Source organism: Cynara cardunculus, unplaced genomic scaffold (assembly GCF_001531365.2).
Source record: "Cynara cardunculus var. scolymus isolate 2C unplaced genomic scaffold, CcrdV1 Un_Scaffold_2271, whole genome shotgun sequence".
NCBI lineage: Eukaryota > Viridiplantae > Streptophyta > Magnoliopsida > Asterales > Asteraceae > Cynara > Cynara cardunculus.
The window spans coordinates 1-20,205 of record NW_020201031.1 but is presented as its reverse complement, the minus strand read 5'-3'; the positions used below and the strand labels follow the sequence as shown (position 1 = coordinate 20,205).

Genomic DNA, 20,205 nt, shown 5'->3' with positions numbered 1-20,205 from the left:
CGGCTGCATGCCGCAGAGGTCGGTGGGTTGGAAAAGGGATAGGCACTAGCCGTTTTGATCGAGCCATGAGAGAGAGCGATGGGGAAACTGGAAGAGGAAGAAGAAGGGAGTGCGAAGAGTAATGAAAAAGAAAGTCCCTCCCCCTATTTTTAGACCGACGGTCCTACCTAATAATCGGATTTAAAAAAAGAAAACTTTTTGCAAAACCCTTGGGTAAAAACGGTTAGGGGATTTATAATAAAAAAAGAAAAGAAAACTTTTTGCTTTTTTTAAAAGCAAAGTTAGTAGTAGCCAAAATCAGATAATCATCATTTCTCACACTCTTTTTTTAAGAAAAATTTAATAATTTTGCAAGCTCCCGTGTAAACTTTGAGCAATCCAGACTATAGGCACAAAGTGCCCACTGCGAGTAAACCTGAAAAAATCAAACATAGAGTAAAGGGATAGAAATATATACACTATATACAACAGTTGATTTATAAAATCAGAAAGATTTTTGGCTTTGATCTTGCATTCCTTCCAGGAAGAAATGTTTGACTCGATGCCCATTCACTTCGAAAATACTATTATATTGTAGGTTCAAAAGATCTATTGTTCCAAACTTTTCCACCTCAATTATAGTGAAAGGTCCAACCATCTTGATTTAAGCTTTCCGGGAAAAAGCTTTAATCGAGAATTGAAGAGAAGAACTTTTTGACCTTTTTCAAAAACTCGCTGATTAATCCTACGATCATGTCATGCTTTTGTTTTTTCTTTATATAATTTGACATTCTAATAAGCTTGATGCATCCATTCTTCCAACTCATTGAGTTGAAACTTTCTTTTCTCTCCCGCAGAAGTTGCATTCAAATTAAATTCCTTAATTGCCCAAAATGCCTTATATTCTTATTTTAACGGGAGGTCACATGCCTTTCCAAAAACAATTGATATGGAGACATGCCCAAAGGGGTTTTAAAGGCCGTTCGATAAGCCCATAATGCATCATCCGACTTGAGTGACCTGTTCTTACGGTTTGGCTTAACAACTTTCTCTAAAATATTTTTAATCTCACGATTTGAAAGTTCGGCAAGACCATTTGTTTGTGGATGGTAAGCAGTGGAAACTCTATGTTGGATGTTGTATTTTCTAAGAATGATACTTAGAATTTTGTTTATGAAATGAGTCCCTTTATCGCTTATCAAGGCTCGGGGAGTTCCAAAACGGACAAAATGTTTTTATGTAAAAATTCCACTATTGTTTTGGCATCATTTATTGGGCAATCCTTAGCCTCTACCCACTTTGAGGCATAATCAACCGCAACTAAAATGTATTGATTATTGAAAGACATAGGAAATGGTCCCATGAAATCAATACCCCAAACGTCAAAAAGTTTAACTTCTAAAATATTGTTTAAGGGCATCTCATTTCATTGGGACAAATTTCCCATTCGTTGGCATTGGTCACAACTTTTCACAGATTCAAAAACATCTTTAAACATGGTGGGCCAAAAAAAATCCATTTTGTAAATTTTTTGCGGCCATACATTGTCCAACAAATGGCCACCGTATGGTGATGCATGACAATCTTTTAACAAACCTTGGATTTCACCATTCGGAACACATTTTCTGAAAATTTGGTCCGTTCCCATTTTATAAAGAAATGGATCATCCCACAAATATTGCTTGCAATCATGAAGAAATTTTTTAAATCGATTTCGGCCAAAACATATTCATCCGGGAAATTTTCCTTAATCTCATGACTTCCCCCACTTGACACCTTCCTTTCAATTTAGGTGATCGGCTACTTGATTGTCACTTATCTTGCGATCAATAATCTCTAAATCGAATTCTTGTAAGAGAAGAATTCATCTAATAAGTCGTGGTTTAACATCAACTTTATTAAAGAGTTATTTGATAGCAGAATGATTTGTGTGCATAGTGACTTTAGTACCAATCAAGTATGATCGAAAACGATCTACTGCAAGTAATTATTTCTCCATTGTGGTATAATTCATTGAGTTTCAACAAGAGTCTTACTTGCATAGTAAATGAGGTGAAAAATATTGTTTCGCCTTTATCCCAAAAAGTCACCTACGGCCCAATCACTTGCATCACACATCACTTCAAAAAGTATGGCCCAATTTGGGGCAATGATAATAGGTGCCAAGACAAGAGCTGTTTTGATTGTTTCAAATGCCTTTTTACCTTTGGAGGTGAACTCAAAAGTTTGTCAACATGTAATAAGTTACATAAGGGTTTTACAATTTTAGAAAAATCCTTAATAAAGCGACGATAAAAACCCGCATGACCCAAAAAACTATGAATGCCTTTGAATGGAGTTGGCTCGGGCAATTGCATTATAACCTCAATTTTTTCCTTGTCAACTTCCAAATGAACCATATGACCCAAAACAATTCCTTCTTCTACCATAAAATGGCACTTTTCCCAATTTAAAATCAAGTCATGAGTCTCACATATTTCCAAACTTTTCTTTAAGTTTTCAAGACAATCTTCAAAATTGGTGCCAATAACCAAAAAATCATCCATAAAAACTTCTGTGGTATCTTGAATCATGTCTGCGAAAATTGACATCATGCAACATTGGAAAGTAGCCGACGCATTACACAAACCAAATGACATACATCGAAAAGCAAGAGTTTCGAAGGGACAAGTGAAAGTGGTTTTCTCTTGATCTTTAGGTGCAATGTGAATTTGATTGTATCCCGAGTATCCATCCAAAAACCAATAAAATTCTTTTTCGGTCAATATATCTAGCATTTGATCAATGAAGAGCAAAAGGGAGTGATCTTTCTTATTATCTAGGTTCAATTGCCTATAGTCCATTCAAATTCGCCATTTGGTGATGGTCCTATTTGGGATAAGTTCGTTTTTTTCATTGGCGATAACCGTGGTACCACCTTTCTTTGGCACACATTGTACCGGACTTACCCAACCACTATTAAAAATGGGGTATATGATACCCACGTCTAGTCACTTCAAAATTTACTTCTTAATGACTTCTTTCATGATGGGATTTAGTCTTCTTTGAGGTTGCACATTTCCAACATTATTTTGTTCCAAAATTATTTTATGTTGGCAAAGAGACAGACTTATTCCTCTAATATCTGCTATGGTCCGACCAAAGGTTTTCTTGTGATCTTTCAACAAATCTATCAACCTTTCTTCTTGTTCACTACTTAAGTTGGAAGAAATAACTACATGCAATTTTTCTCCTTCCATAAGATAAGCATACTTAAGATGTCTAGGAAGTGGTTTTAACTCTATGCGGTTTGGGTTGACCTATCCTTAAAGTCCAACTGTTCAAAGGTAGCTATATCCTCAAATAGGTCTTCTTCACAAATGTCTTCTACTATACCCACAGTGTCCCCACTATGGGCACAGTTTATCAAACTTAAATCAAAATCTTCACCTATTGAGTAAATAGACGAACAGTCCTCAATTTCTCCATTGAACATAAGAGATTTAAACACATTGAAAGTCACTTGTTGGTCGTTAGCTCTCCTTTTTTCACATTATTCAATGTTTTACCTGTGGCAAGGAAGGGTCGTCCTAAGATGATCGGAACATTCCTATCGGCTTCATAATCTAACACTACAAAGTTGTCCGGAAAGATAAATTTGTCCACTTTAACCAAAATATCTTCAATTTTTCCTTTTGAATATGCCAAAGACCTATCCGCTAGTTGCAAAGTCACAGTGGTTGGTCGGACTTCCTCTATTCCCAATTTGTTAAATATGGACAAATGCATGAGATTTATACTTGCTCCAAGGTCACAAAGGGCATGACCAACTTTCTTCCCTCCAATTGAGCATGGCATGGTGAAACTTCTCGGATCTTTTAATTTGGGAGGGATTTTGCAAGTAAGGAGTGCACTACATTCCTTTTCCAAAGACATGGTCTCAAATTCACTTAGTTTTCTTTTTTTGTTAAGGATGTCCTTCAAAAATTTAACATAGCTAAGCATATGCTCGAGAGCTTCTACCAAAGGTATGTTAATGTGGAGTTTCTTAAAAATGTCCAAGAACTTCTTAAATTGTACATCCATGTTTTTGGTTTTCATCCTACCTGGAAGAGGTAAATCTCTTAGATCTAAGTCTGTTGGACCGGTCTTTTTCTGTAGGGGAGTGGGCACTTTCTTCCCACTATGGGCAGTCTGAGCTGGAGACTATGCAGTGCTGGAACTGAGCAGGGCTGCTGTTTTCTGGATAGAAACCGGATTCTGTGTTACCTCAGCTGGAGAAAACAGAATCGGAAATTTTGATTTGTCAAAAGAATGTGAATTATTTTATTGACAGATCGATGCGTTATATGCTTCCCTTGTGTTACTAGATTCTCTCAACTTTTCATCACTTCTTAAAGTTACGGCCTTGACATGTTCCTTAGGTGTTTCCTTGTCACTAGGCAAGGTTCCTTAAGGTCTACTCTTGAGATCAACGGCAAATTGGCCGAGTTGGGTCTCAAACTTCTCAAAGTGGCATTGGTTTGGTTTATAAAACCTTTAAGTAAAGATTTGAGTAAACCATTACTTTCCCATGCACTTTGTTGCCTAGATGCATGTGATTGTGAGGCTTGCCCACTTTGGTACATGTGATGACCACCTTGATGGAATCCTAGGGGGATTTGGAGGTCTATTTTGGACTTAGGTTGCTGTAGGGGGGTTGAAGTCCAGGATTTCCTGTCCATGAGAAATTTGGGTGATTTCTCCAATTTGGATTGTATGTGGGAGAAAAGGCTATTTCTTGCCTGACTCTCAACATAATTTACCGAGACGGGATTTCCGAGGCAGAATTCATGAGAATGACCCTCACTGGAAAAGACACAAGATTCAGTCATAGATGGATTTGACATTATGGATTGGACTTGATTCTTTTTCCCATTTAAGTTTAAATTGTTTTTAACCAAATTAGTTAAAGCTACAATTTGAGCATTTAAAGAAGAGATAGCATCAAGTTCATGAATGCCCGATGAAGATTTAGAAACAACAGCACAAGGATTGACTATTCAGTATTATTATTAGAAATTCATTCCAAAACGGCATACCCATCGTTATAGGTTTTAGCTGTGAAAGCGCCATTGGCCGTTACGTCAAGAAAATTTTTAGTGGCACTGGAAAGTCCATTATAAAATGTTTCCAATTGAATACAATGACGGATTCCGTGGTGAGGACATTTCCGAAGAAGGTTCTTGAATCTTTCCCATGCGTCTGATACCGCTTCATCTCCTTCTTGATGAAACGTCATAATTTAATTTCTAATTTTTAGATTCCTTGTCGGAGGAAAGTATTTTTTTTAGAAAGTTTTCTACCAAATCATTCCAAGTGAGGATCGAGTTTGGTGGTTGAGAATTTAGCCATGCTCTAGCTCTATCCTTTAATGTGTAAAGAAAAAGTGTCAAGCGTAAGGCTTCTTGTGTGACTCCGGAAATTTTAAAATGATCCGTCATTTCTATAAAAGATTTTAAATAAGAGTGCGGATATTCCGATGATAATCCCCTAAACTGACCCATTGGGGAAATCATTTGAAACATTACCGGTTTTGGTTCAAAAGATATTGCTGTCATTTCATGGCTACCTATTCCCGCAACCAATTGACCGAATTCGGGAGTTGCGTAGTTTCGTATGCCATAATTTTTGTCATCGACAATTTTAAACGTGGCTTCCTGAGGAGGTAGATTATCCCTGGTACGGTTTAAAGTGGGATTTCGCCAATTATTTCTACCTCTTTTACGTCTCTTAATAGTTCTTTCTAACTCAAGATCAAGAGGTAAAAGTTCACCGTGTTGTATCCATGGCATACAACATGGAAAGTGCGATTGAAACAAATAACCAAGGCTCTAATGAAATTCAACATCTCAGGATAAAAATCATACCAATCCTTGGCAGCGGCGCCAAAAACGTGATAGCTTGGAATCGTAAGTGTTCACATAGTGGGCACAAAGTCCCCACAGTGGCGGTGCAAGTGTACGCCGACACTATGATTGTTTCAAGTAATAAAATGGTATAGTACCAAGATCGTTTCCACAGGGATTGGACTACTGAGAATTAGAGAATTTCATGAACTTCTTGAGCATGTTTCGGTTTGTAAATAAAAGTTCGGTTTTGTTGGTAAAAATCTTTAATATACGAAATAAACCTTTTAAATTTAAGAGATGGGTATGAGTGTAAGTTTTCCTTTAGAAGATTGCAAGAACAGTATGGTTAGAAACTCATGGGACCTCTATAAAAACTCACTTTCGAGAGATTGGAGTTTTTATAGAGAACTCCAATCTCTCGAAAGTGAGTTTTCATATGTTGTGCCCACAGAGTGCCCGCAAAGTTTCCATTGTCATTAGTTTTAAGCTTGCCGAACTAGCTAAGTGTAAAAAAGGTATCTAGTTTCACTAGCCTGAAGATTTATACCCAAATATCTTTGTAGTGTAAATCTCGACTAATATTTGAACCTTAGCTAAAAACATGCAAACTGTATCTCTACCTGATTATCAAAGACTTTCTCAAATCTTTGTGCATCACTTAAAGCTGTATTTCGAATTCGTCCATCTCTAGATCAATGATCTAATATTAACACTTTAAAGTGATCGGCTTATCCGTGTTGAGTTTAAGTCCCGACTTTAAGTGATCAAGCTTAAGAATAATTAACAATGGCAACACCCAAGTGTGCCTACTAGTCTTAAGTTTGACTCACACGCATACCCAAAAGGAGGTGATTAGCTCATAATAAAATTACAGAACATAGACGAAAAAGAGAAATGCATAAGGAATACTTGAATTAAATTTTACTAAAACTATTGCCCTCAGTGGGCATACAGTGGACATAAACGTAGCTTAAAATTAAATACGAGACAAGAAGTAAATACATGAAATTAAACTTGAACTGTTGCTCCAGATCTTCAGTTGAGAGTAAATGCTCCAAGAGATGTGTCCTCCAAATGAGAGTAAATGCTTCAATTTATAGGAGAAAGGGGAGAGATGGACATTCCTTTTATCCAAATGAAGAAATCATCCTTCTAACTTTAGGGCAAATACTTCATTTGACTTCTTGTAAGATGTTTTAGCCTTATCACCTTTTTTTGAAAGGATGAAAAAGGTAGAGAAGATTTTAAGTCAATTTTTTAGACAAAATGGCACATCCCTTTAGATTTTATGAAATTTCCAGAATGGACTACAAATTAAATTCATTTAGATACCCATAAAAAGGGTATTTAATCTTATCCAAATCTGCCTTGAAGAAACTATCACAACGGGCAGAAAGTGGGCAGGTCGTGGGCATTGTCCAGCAGTAACGGTTTTTCATAATAAAATCAAATTGTTGACCTTTCATCACCTCTTAACATCATTTTAGACCAAAAAAACAAAATAGAGGCAAAATGGGTACATAAAACACATAAAAAATAGGAGTATTGAACAACAAATAACTCTCAAAATCGAGAGTTATCACCTAATGACAAAAGTATAATTACAATTTATATGCAAAAAGACTTGGACGATTATTCTTCAATCGACTGTAATCCCGAATGTGTCAATCCTTCATAGTGTGTAATCTGCAATTAGTGTGTGTTCTTGAGAGAAGTTGTGAATTTAAATTCATATGAGCTCAAGTGTATTTGTAATGAGAAAAAAATATTATCACTTGTATTTATACTATGTTTTCGGAGAGAAACAAATTTTTTAGAGCATGTAATATTCTCTATTTATGTACCATGAAATCTGTATGGGAGATCACATATGCTTGTTGTGAGTTTCTTGTCCATTATTCCATGTGTCAATTTTGTTGTTGCTGACTAATAGTTTTATCTCATATGTATAAGTTTAACTTAAAAACATGTAACTTCATAAACCAAACCTTCTTAAGATTTCACTTGGATATCCTTCTCAAAATACCATTCATCCTGAACATCTTCAGAAGTCGAAATCTTTTCTGAACTTTTTGAACATGATTTACAATTTTAATTAAGATTTTCTATTCTTCAACATTGGGCTCTTTTGAGCGCTTGATGTTTTTCTTCATAAACCTTGGATCTCATGTTATAGTACTTGATCATTTTTTATAAGGTTGATCCTTATTTGATGGATTGATGCATTAAAAACTTCTTAATATTTGTTTCCTAAACTGGCTTCAAAAAGCACTTCAACCATATGAATTATCTTTTAAAAGCATTCCAGAATCCTTACGACGTCTATCTTATCAATTTTTGCTATTTTTCAAATCTAACATATTTAGGGTTCAACATCGGTTGACAATGACACATCAAAGATGAAGAACCAATGATAACTCTCCATTTTTAGAGTTATTTATTGTTCAACACTCCTATTTTTTTTATGGATTTTATGTACCCATTTTGCTTTTATCTTATCTTTTTGGTCTAAAATGTTCTTAAGAGGCGGTGAAAAGTCAAGGATTTGATTTTATTCCCAAAAACCATCACTACTGGACAATGCTCACTATCTACGCATTTCCTACCCAATGTGATAATTTTCGATGCAGATTTGGATAAGGTTAAGCACCCTATTTTCTGGGTACTTAGAGGATTTAAAATTGGAGTCACATATGAAGATATCACAAGATTTGAAGACAGGAGCCTTTTTTTATAAAAAGTTGACTTAAAAGTACTCTTTTCCACTAGGTAAAGGGGATGTACATCTCTCTCTTTTTCACCCTTTCAAAAGTGATGAACAGATCTGGAAGATCTCACAAGAAAAGAGGAAATGAAGTCTTTTGTTCTAAAGTAAGAATGTTGTTTCTTTCCTTTGGGTAAAAAGTATGTCCATTTCTCCCTTTTCCCTCCTATAAAGAAGAGCATCATGGAAGTATTGAAGATACACCTTCTTCAAGCATTTACTCTCAGCTTGAAGATTTGAAGCAATATTTAAATTCAACTTTCTGTATTTACTTTCTGTCTTTTATTTAATTTCAAGTACGTTTCTGTCCACTGCAGCAATAGTTTTAGTCAAATTTAATACAAGTATTTCTTATGCAATTATCTACTTCTCTTATGTTCTTTAGTTTTATTATGAGCTAATCACCTCTTTTGGATGTAGGTGTGAGTCAAACTTAAGAGTAGTAGGCACCCTTGGGTGTTTTCGATGTTACTAATTCTTAATTTTTGTCACTTAAAGTCGGGACTTAAACTCAATGTGGATAAAAATCACTTTAAAGTGTTAAATTAGATTCTTGATCCAGAGATGGACGGATTCAAAATATGGCTTAAGTGATGCACAAAGATTTGAGAAAGTCTTTGATAATTATGTAGAGATACAAATTTTGCATATTTTTAGCTAAGGTTCAAATATTATTCAAGATTTACATTGCAAAGAGATTTGAGTATAAGGTGGCGTTTGTTTTTTAAGAGGTGCTTAAGTTTGAAGTCTGATTTCATTACTGATTTACAAGAGGTGGTGCTGAAGTCTGAAATCTGAATCAATAAGACTTTTTGTTTTTGCAAACTGACAAATGTCTGAAGTATGAAATCTAAAATCAATTGAGATGGTGAAATTGGTCGATTTATGAAACACGTATTGAATGAGAAGGTGAATTCGATCGATTGAGATGGTGAAGAGATTGATTGAGAGGGTAAAGTCGACCGAATGATGAAGTAGAGATCGATGACCAATTTTGTGGAGCAAGGCAATAGATTGATTAGATTAAGCAAGGCGATAGATTAGGTTGAAGTCGGTCATCTGGATAGTCTTTAGGATTAAGAGGCAAATAAGTGGGTATGTTATCACTTAATTTTTCAGAAGACAATATGCGATAAGAGGCTCAGAAAAAGAAAAGAAAAACAAACGGCCTGAATTGCCTTAGGTCTGACCGAATCAGACATAAGTGGTAAAATAAGAGTTTTTTTTAAAAAAAAACACCACCTAAATCTTCATATTAGTGGAACTATATATCTTTTTATAACTTAGTTAATTCGGCAAGCTTAAAATATGTAATAGTGGGAACTTTGTGGGTACTCTGTAGACACATTATGCGAAAACTCACTTTCGTGAGATTAGAATTTTTATATAAGTTCTAGAGTTTCTGACCATCTTATTATTACAATTTTCTTAAAGAAAACTTACACCCATACTCATCTTTTAATTAAAAAGTTCATCTCATCTTTTTAAGTATTTCTACCAACAAAAAAATGATTTTTCTCACAACCAAAACGTACTCAAGAAGTTTCCTGAAACTCTCTGATTCTCAGTAGTCCAAACCTGTTGAAACGATCTTGGTACTATACCACTTTATTACTTGTAGCGATCATAGTGTCGGTGTGCACTTGCATCGCCACTGTGGGGACTCTGTGCCTACTGTGTGAACACTTACAATTTATAGCTATCAACCAACAAGAGGATATCCTACACCCCTTGAAGAACACCGCTCAAGGAAAAGGTAAGAAAACTATTCAATGCACTTGTTCTACCTGATGAATAAGAAAATTCAACCCAAAGTCAATGTGGAGTACTTGATAATACGACAAGTCAACCCATTTGAACTAGCAAATGTACAATTACAGGAAACATGCTTCAACACATCAACATGGAAGGTGCAAAGGTGATTAGCACACCAATACCCATGCAACTAAAGCTATCAAAGATGGAATGCACACATGATAATAAAGGTAATGAGAAGATATCAAAGATCCATTATGCAATTACCATAGGAAGTATTATGTATGCAATGGTGTGTACTCAATTTTATCTTGCACACTCGGTAGGTGCGATAAGCCGGCTCAAGTAAAATTCAAGTAAACAATGATAAAGATTATCTTGAGATATTGAAATGCAACTCTAGAACATGGAACCTATTTTGGAGACGTAGATCATGACTGTAAACTTGGAGGAGTTTGTGAGTTAGAGTATGAGATCAATTCAGTTGGAATATTGTGCCCCTTATGGGGTCTGGGGCAGCGCCCCGAGAATTTTTTTTCAAAAACATTTATGTCACACAACTCTTAAGTCGCACAAATCTACACAAGTTATACAAGTATATCGCGCACCACTATAAACTTCATGCATGTATGTCGCACACTACTACAAATTTATGCATGTATGTTGCATAATACGTCAACATTGAAGCATATATATCGTACAATATAGTATAGATGTCGCACACAACTACAAAACTATGCAAGTATGTCACACATCACCACAAAATTATGCAAATATATCGCACACCATATCAAACTTGAAGCTGTCTACGATAAAAACTAGTATATCGCACATGATTGTTGCGATATATTGCACTTTATCTTCTTCTTTGAGCAACAAATCAATCCGATCACTACATGTTATTCAAAATCTCAACAAAACACGTCAATTTTTTGAAACCATGAACAAGTTATGACTAGAAACATATCGTGAATTTTCAAAACCCAAAAACTTCAAGTTTGATCAAATTGATCAATAGAAACATGAAATTGATAGAAATTATGAGTTAAGATTAAATCAATGATGAAAAATGAATCAAATGAACAACAAGTTAGATCAAAACATCATAAACTCACAGAGAATCAATATCAGAATCACCATTTTTATGTACTTGAAGTAAACTTCAAAAAAATTCAAATATTTGCTTCAATTCTTCTTCAAATCAAACGATTTCTTCTCGGATACCAATTCATAGTTCCAATACACAATACATATCATGAATTCATGTATGAAATGTAAGCACATAATAATGGCAAAAAGCTTTTCTTTATAGAGAGAGAAATATTCAAGTCAGCAAGATTACACAAATGAACGTAAAGCTTACAAGATACAAATGAACTAAAAGTATTTATACCCAAAGGTATTTACAAGAATAACCATCAACTTGAATACAATAAAATAAGTACCCAACATCAACCTCAAGCTACATGTTCGTTCTATTGGGACCGACAATTAGTCGGAGATCATGACTAGAAATGATGGTAGAAGAATCTACCATGAGAAGGTGGGTAAAAAAGTATCTCTTAGAATATTTGAGATTAAAGCATGAAAGTATAGAGGCTATGTAATGATCAAAGTGCCTTTCATTTGGCCGAAAAGTTGGATTTTAGTTCAAGAATCATTCATATAAGTTAGGGAGTCATTCTTGGATCGACTTGGGATTTACCAACAATCGTTCATCGTCCCATTTAAAATTTGCGTCCTATTAATGATTTATTAATTTAGGAGCCTCTTCGGGATGCAATAAGAACGCCTGTAAGTACCTTGAGMATTTATCAACAATCACAAGAGTGTATGTGTGTCGCACAATATGATCAGCCTTCATTAAACTTGATGAATCTATTGCAATCTTCATGAATAACATCAAGAACACATAGAAGGTCTAGAGAGGAAAAGTCAATTAGTCAACTCAAGTATATTTCCTCTGAAAGTATACGTATTACAATTGAGCTCCCTTCTCTACAATCTCTAACACTACAAGACAAGATAAGACCTATTTATAGGTCAACTATAAAAGCTCTAGTCAAAGTCAACAATGACTTACAAAGTCAAACACTCTAAAAATACAATTATAAACCTTTCAAGACGAATACAATTTAACTCTAAAATTCAATCCTAACATTCTCCCCCTTTGTATTCAGGCTTGAAAGAATTTGCACTCTTTGAATTTCTTTTGAACTTTGACGCTTTAAGCTCTTTATGACTTTTTCAAAACTTCAATGTAATCTTCTAACATTATCTGCTTTATGATCTTCAGATAATCTTTTGTTGAGAAAATCTTCCAAACATTCTCCTCCTAGAATGTAGAACAAAAAACGATCTTCTCTTTTTTATAATGAAGAACAATAACAATAACAGTTTCCAGCAATAATATTCAGAATATGATCTTCAAAGAATTTCTTCAGATAACAATCACTAACATTCTCCACATTACAAACATTCTCTCCAATGAGAAATCTCTTTCAGTAAACTGTTGATAAATAAGATCTTCACATTCAACTTCCCTCAAACAATGTAGCACATAATAATCTTCAGCAATCGTTGCATTCACACTCCATGAGTCTTTTGCTGATTCTCGATCTTCAAAATTGATTATTTCATTCATTATTTCATACTCCCCCTTATGATGAAATGAGAATGTTGATCCCAGATCTCCCAATAACACTAATTATCTAGTTAAGAATAACCAAATTATAGTGTTTTAATGGAGAAAGTGATGAACACTCAAGAATAATTTATGAACAATAAAGAACAATCTTGAGCGTCAAAAGTTTCACTTTTATTAATGATAAAAACGTAAAAGCGACATTTAGTATAATAGGCCTAATCACCTATTTATACTAGAAAGCTAAAAAGAAGATAACTATCTAATGAGACTTTTTAGCTAATCTTCTATTAACAAATAATGTTTATCTAAACTATGGATAAGCTTTAGTATTTAAGATAAACTCGACGTCAAGCTGTTGATTTGTCATCTCCAGCTGTCTTTCATGGTATGATGAATCATCCTTATCTTTAAATCTTCATCGTATGCTTCTGGATGAATTGCTGAAGAATTCTCTAAGTGTTGTTGACCAGAGGGGCGATGAAGATGCTCTTTCCATCGCATCCCTGGTTGTCCATCGGCCCTCTGGTTGTTCTCCAGACTTAGCCAATTCTGCCTTGATGTCTTCATCGGTCTTCTGGTTCTTCATCACTTATTGTTTTTCGTTACTTTTTCACTTTATGAATTATGGGGTTTAACAGAGAAACATTTGCATCATACAACAGAATGAATGAAATTTTCAGCGTATGCCGTCAATTCATAAAAATGTAAGCAGATATTTTCAAATCTACTTGTATAATCTTTTCAAATTAAGAAAATGGAAAAATAACGAATTTCAACTTATGAAATTGTTTTCAATCTTATAAAAAGATTGACCTGTGAATATAAAAAATATATTAAGTACAACGAATGTACTTCATATATGAGACTTTTTAAGATTCATCTCACCAGGACTTCCATTCAATCATCGATATCTTATAAAAGTATATCTATGAATGTTACGGCAGAATAACATATAAATTGCAGAATCTATGTAGTGTAGAAAGATAAAGCAACATATGCTTCGATTTACGCTAAAAAAGATAAATCATGTGGACTACACAAATTTATCTAACTCAATTCGTGATAAAAAAAGACTTGGGGGGGTGGACATATATCCTTCTTTTTCAATATCAAGAATCTCCAAATGAGAATCTGATAGATTGTGAGCTGCGTGCCCCAAGTGTTATTGAAACACTTATCTGTTAAGAGATAAATGAGTAGATGGTGGGGTTGTAACAAGAATTGGCCTGGACTTAGCCTTTTTCAATATTAGTCTCGAAAGAATTGAGAACTAATAGATTTCGTGGTTTGCCCAAATTATAGAGGTTAGAACATGATTCTTTTAATCCTAACACAACTCTCATCAATTCTTTTGGCTCACAACAACTACCCCTCTCTTTTTCATTTTAAGCTCTACACACAAACCCATTTTGAGTTTAAGCTCACTCATATATGGTTGTCCTCATGGATAGGTTTGTCAGTTATGATATTCCATTGAGGTATTTCTGTGAAGCACTCAGTTCCTCCTAAAATGACAGTATGTTCAATTGATCACAAACAGTTGATCAAAAATATTATTGCAAATAAGCTCAAATGATCAGATAAAAATTGATCAAGATATGTAGCTTTTAAGCACAAACAACAATCAAGGAGTGGCGTTCAATACAAATTATTCAACGAATGTGAGAGAAATGAATGAAGATATGTAAGTACAAGTTTACAAATTCAGATATTCAAAGAATAATGAAATGTGTATCAATCAAAGTAAAAAAAATCATAAAACAACTTTGATTACAAACGAGTGTATTATCACCGAAAATGATGTTCATTTAAGAGACGTGATAATAACAGTTTAAAGAATAGCTGAAACAGGTATTGGAATTAAGTACGATGAGAAATTATGTATGTAAAAATCTCAGGAAATACCTGCTTAGAAAATGTACTCATTTCAGAAATTAATTCAACTTCCAAAAACATTTATTAAAATTTTCCAGAGACTCCGCCTAGAAAATAGATTTCCGTAATATTTCATTTCAGACCAAAATAATAAAAAATGGAAACATTTTGACTCGGGTCCTGAACTGAGTTGTTCATAAGCCATATTCATTTCAGCGTGGGGCCTAAACTGAGTTATTGAGAAACCATGTTTGAACAGAATACAAACTCCCCTGCATTTGTGTATCATAAACATGATGTTCTGATCAGTATAACAATGACACACTTGCAAAAACAAATCAAACAGATTTTGGTACCCAGACAAACTTGGGTCCTACTTTGTTAGTATCAAGTTGGGGTATGTTGTAACTGCCAAACCATGTATTTCTATTCGATGTCTTCTTTTTAGCACTTTTAACAGGTTGATCAGATATACAATAAGATCCATACCAATTGTTATCATACCTGTTATAACTATTCCAGTTTTTCTGATAGTTGTTGGCTTCATACCATCTGCTGTACCTTTTTATGTTGACAAAATCAGTGGTTCTTCATGTTGATCACATTATTCTTCTCTTGCTAAGATTGATTAGATCATTAGTGGATCTCACAATACAAGGAAGAATAGGGTTAATAACAACATATTTATGAGACGAAACAGAATCAACTTTATTAACCCAACCATTTTTAACTTTTGAATGATAATTGGGTGATCCAATGACATATCCTTGATAATACTGATTTGAAGAACAAGAATAGTTGTTAGAAACAGTTGAATTAGGACTGCTTGAATAAGTGTTAGATTTAACAGTAAAATAGTCATAAAAGTTGGTTTTACACTGAGATGGAGAACAAGTTGAGCTTTTAGCACATGAAAAGTCTTTTACTTTCTTTAATAACCGGTCTCTTTCAACAACAACTAAATCATACTTCTTTTTAAGCTCAGTTCTCATGTTCAACTCAATTTCAAGTTCTATCTTTAAATCAGACAATTTCTTTGAAGTATCAGAAGCTTACCTTCTAATTCTTTCTTCAGCTTTTCAAACATTTTCCTTTCTTTCTCAAAATTCTTTCTGTCTTCATCTGAAACTGCTCTTATCATTTTCAGAAGCAATGTCGAGCCATTTCTTCTTCTCTGCAACCTCTTTGGCAATTGCTGCATATTTCTTAGTAGTGTTTCTCTTTTCAAGTGCAAGCAGTCTCTTCTCTTCATCTGGTGTTTTCTGCTTTTGTTCAGCACTATTAATTAATTCCAAATTCTTGCTCAGACATTCTTCTTTAAGCTCTTTCTTTTCTTTATCAACCTTGGCTCGTTCCAGGATGATAAGTTGTTCAAAATCAGAAATTTGATTTAAAAGCATTGTGGTGTTCAGCTCCAACGAGTTAATCTTATTCTCAAAAGATATTCGTTCAGTACCAAATAAAGAGAGATTTTGAGAGCAGGAATTGCAACTTCGAAATAAAGCCTGTGAAAACCTGCAATTCTTGGATGAATGAACAGGCAGATTATGGATTAAATAAATTGAAAGATGGTACCTTTTGGCTGAGAACCTCCCAAAGATGAAGCCTTCCTAAAAACGTCTCGAAGCTTAAAACACGGAGGAAGATTTTCTTTTTTAGGAAAAATAGTCCGAAACTTTTTTTTTATTGATTTGTCCTGAACTTCTATTGGTTGTGGCTAAGAGCAACTCTAACCTCATCATAAAAAAAACATCAAAAACACCAAATATGGTGGGCCCATAAACACTAAAAAAACTCAACTCCAATCACACTCTAAAAAAAGTATGGACCCCACATTAAAATAACATATTTTATTTACTTTTTTTAATAATAATAATTATAATTTGTAATAGATATTATAATAATAAATAATTAGTAATTAATTTATTTAATGAAGAAATGTTAAAATAAAAATGATAAAATTTTAATTAATAAATTTTTTATTAAAAGAGATTACATTAGTTCAAATAACACAAATTTTAAAAACACATAAATAATACCAATTCTCCGAATTAGTATACTCGTCCCACAAATGATTAATTAATGCATTACGAAGTTCAAAGTGAGCATCTTTATCCTTGATCTTTTTGTGTCGAGCAAGAAACTCTTCAAGTCCACTATTGTTATCGTTCATCATCTCAACTCCCACGTCTTGCACTTCACTTCGTTCTTCAATTGGTGCATTAATATCACGTTCATCTTCTATGATCATATTATGCATAATGATGCACGAAGTCACTATATCATGCAATATTTCCTTCCTCCATAACTGTGCAGGTCCTGCTACTATTGCAAACCTTGATTGCAATACGCCAAATGCACGTTCTACGTCTTTTCTACATGCTTCTTATTTCTTTGCAGAATATTATTTTTTAGGGCCACGTGGATCGTGAATAGATTGAACAAGAGTGACCCATTTTGGGTATATGCCATCAGCTAAATGATAACCCATATTATATGATTTTCCTTTGATGACATAATTAGCAGGAGGAGCAGTACCTACTGCAAGATTTGCAAAAAGATGGGAGGACTCCAACACATTAATGTCATTGTTGGACACCGGTAAACCAAAAAATGCATGCCATATCCAAAGATCATAGTCAGCTACAACTTCAACAATAATACTTGGAGATCTACTACGACCGGAATATTGTCCTCCTCAACCCGTTGGACAATTCTTCCATTTCCAATGCATACAATCTAGACTACCTAACATTCCTTGAAAACCTCGTTGTTCTCCAACTTGGAGTAATCGTGCCACATCATTAGCATTGGGTGTTCGAAGATAGCGCTCTCTAAACACCTCCACGATGGCACAACAAAATCGCTTCAAAGCTTCTAAAACCATCGATTCGCCTATTATAACGTACTCATTTGTAGCATCTACAGAAACGCCATATGCCAACATTCGAAATATAGCAGTAACTTTTTGATAACCGGATAACCCAAGTTTGCCACATCCATCCCTTTGTTGGAGAAAGTAGTTGTCATGATTTTGGATAGCATCCAAAATACGAAGAAATAAAGTATGACTCATTCGGAATCGTCGACGAAACATCGACTCAGGAAATCGAGGATTTAAAAAAAATAATCATTGAAGAGATTCCGATCGGCATTTTCCCGATCACGATTGATAACTATATGGCCATGAATAGAACCACGATAAGATACATGGTTGTTTTGAACATAATTACGGATATAATTATCCACTTCAGACGCTATATTGAATGCCTCAAGCATTAGTTCGGCATTAGTATTATCAAAAGTCTCATCGTCTGAATACGAATTATCAGCCATTTGAGTGGTATTTCTCAACAAAGAAGATCACAAATATAGTTGAGATATTTCTTTTTATAGCTGTGATTCAAGTTTTATAGTAAGAATCAGTGGTGTTGTCAATTGTTACCAGACTTTTTAGAAGAATCTTACCAGACTTTTCAGAAGAATCTTACCAGACTTTTCAGAAGAATCTTACCAATGTGTTGTCTAATCTGTCTTCATTTGGAGTGAACTGAAAATATTGTGTATATATAGGGGGTGAGTCGGTAAGCTAAATCACACACATTTTCATTGAGATATTACCAGCCTTTTCATAAAAATGTCTTCAACAATCCGAAGTTCATCCTACAAAGATAACGAAGACATACATCTATGTCATTCTTATCTTGATATAACTCAACATCCAATAATAGGTAGAAACCAAACAAAAGATAAGTTTTGGTCAAGAGTAGAAACTCAATATCACCAAACCAAACCGTTTGCATCCAATCCTCGACCAAGAAGATCCTTGGAAACGAGAACGTCTTGCATTCTAAAAGCTTGCAAAAAATTGCAAGGGTGTATCAATCAAGTTCAAATGAGGAATCCAAGTGGTGCTTCTGAATAAGATATTGTAAGTATTTATTATTTTAGTTGATCATTGTTTTATTAATTTAAACATAACGTGTATTTTTCATAGATGAACAAAGCGAAAGAGATGTTAAAACTTGACGTATCCTATAAGAAGGGTTTTAAGTTTGATCATGTCTGGGACATCCTGAAAGACTCCGAAAGTTTATCAAATTTCACTGCATTGACTCAATATCAACGATAGAGTCCTTATCAATCACCTTCTTCCGGTCCTGGTTCATCATCTGGGACAGATGTCGGTTTACCCTCGTTGACTATTCACGACGTAGAAGGTACTCAAAGACCAATTGGTGTGAAAAAGGCAAAATCAAGGCTCCAATCTAATAATAAGCTAGAGAGTTTAGTCAAAGCTAGTAAAAAAAATGAGCAAACAAATAGCCAAAAACAATGAAGTTATGATAAGAAGAAATGAGATTCAAGCTCAAACAAATGCGATAGAGTTAAGGTTGGCGGATGACAAAATTATGTTCACCGATCTAAACTCTATCACTGATCCTGTGTGTTATGAGTTCATAAAAAATGAGAAAATTCGAATAGCGAGAGAGAGAACGGAACCCCAGGTTCAAATGTTTGCACAAGGATTAGAATACGTAACATCTCAATATCGAGTATCTCAACATCAAGACCAGGCCGAAGGATCTCAGAACGTAGCAGGAAACTTTAGTCAGTTTATGCCTAGCAGAAACCAGTGAAACCTTTAATTTATGTATTTTAGTTTTAAAATTTCCATTAATAAACTACGTTTATGTTTATCCGGTATCGTATTTGTGTTATTAATAATTTATTATATATATATATATACATATAAATTTACATAATAAATATAATAATAAAAACCTAAAAGTTAATATTTATAATTTATGAAAAAAATTATTTATTTATGAATGGTGGTGGGGACCACCCTTTTGGTGTCCATCTCTTCTACGGCAAATTTGCCGTTCAAAATTCTCCACCGGCAATTTTTGTCTTTTTCACAGTGCGATTGGATCCAAAAGAATGGCAAAACCCTAGTTTTGCCGTTCGATTGGAGTTGCTCTAAGGGGCTATTCTGTATAGCCCATATAACTTATTCGCTTGGTCATAAATGACTGTTCAGTTATGGCTTAATCTGGAAATCAAGAGTTTATTTGGACAGCTTGAGAAGGACACTTGTCTACATTCAACCAAACTTTTTACTTAAATACCCTTCTTTTAACAAACAATCTCATCCTCAACAATATCTAAAATCCCACCAACAATTAAAGATTTGATACTTGACTTTAATTTAAAGATTTTAAATTTGAAAAAATATTAGGGCTTGATATTTTTGATAATGAAATTGTTCTTGTTGGTCCCAAAGGGTCTACAAGAATACTAAACAGTTTGTA

The 20,205-nt window shown here is 34.3% G+C and overlaps 1 non-coding gene and 1 pseudogene across 1 annotated transcript; one reads left to right on the top strand and one right to left on the bottom strand.

Moving 5' to 3' along the window:
• Positions 1-339: 339 nt before the first annotated feature.
• LOC112502972 lies at positions 340-18,226 on the bottom strand (annotated as a pseudogene).
• LOC112502976 lies at positions 5,151-5,257 on the top strand. Its single transcript, XR_003067809.1, has one exon. It is a non-coding gene; the product is annotated as a small nucleolar RNA R71 (small nucleolar RNA).
• Positions 18,227-20,205: the final 1,979 nt, after the last annotated feature.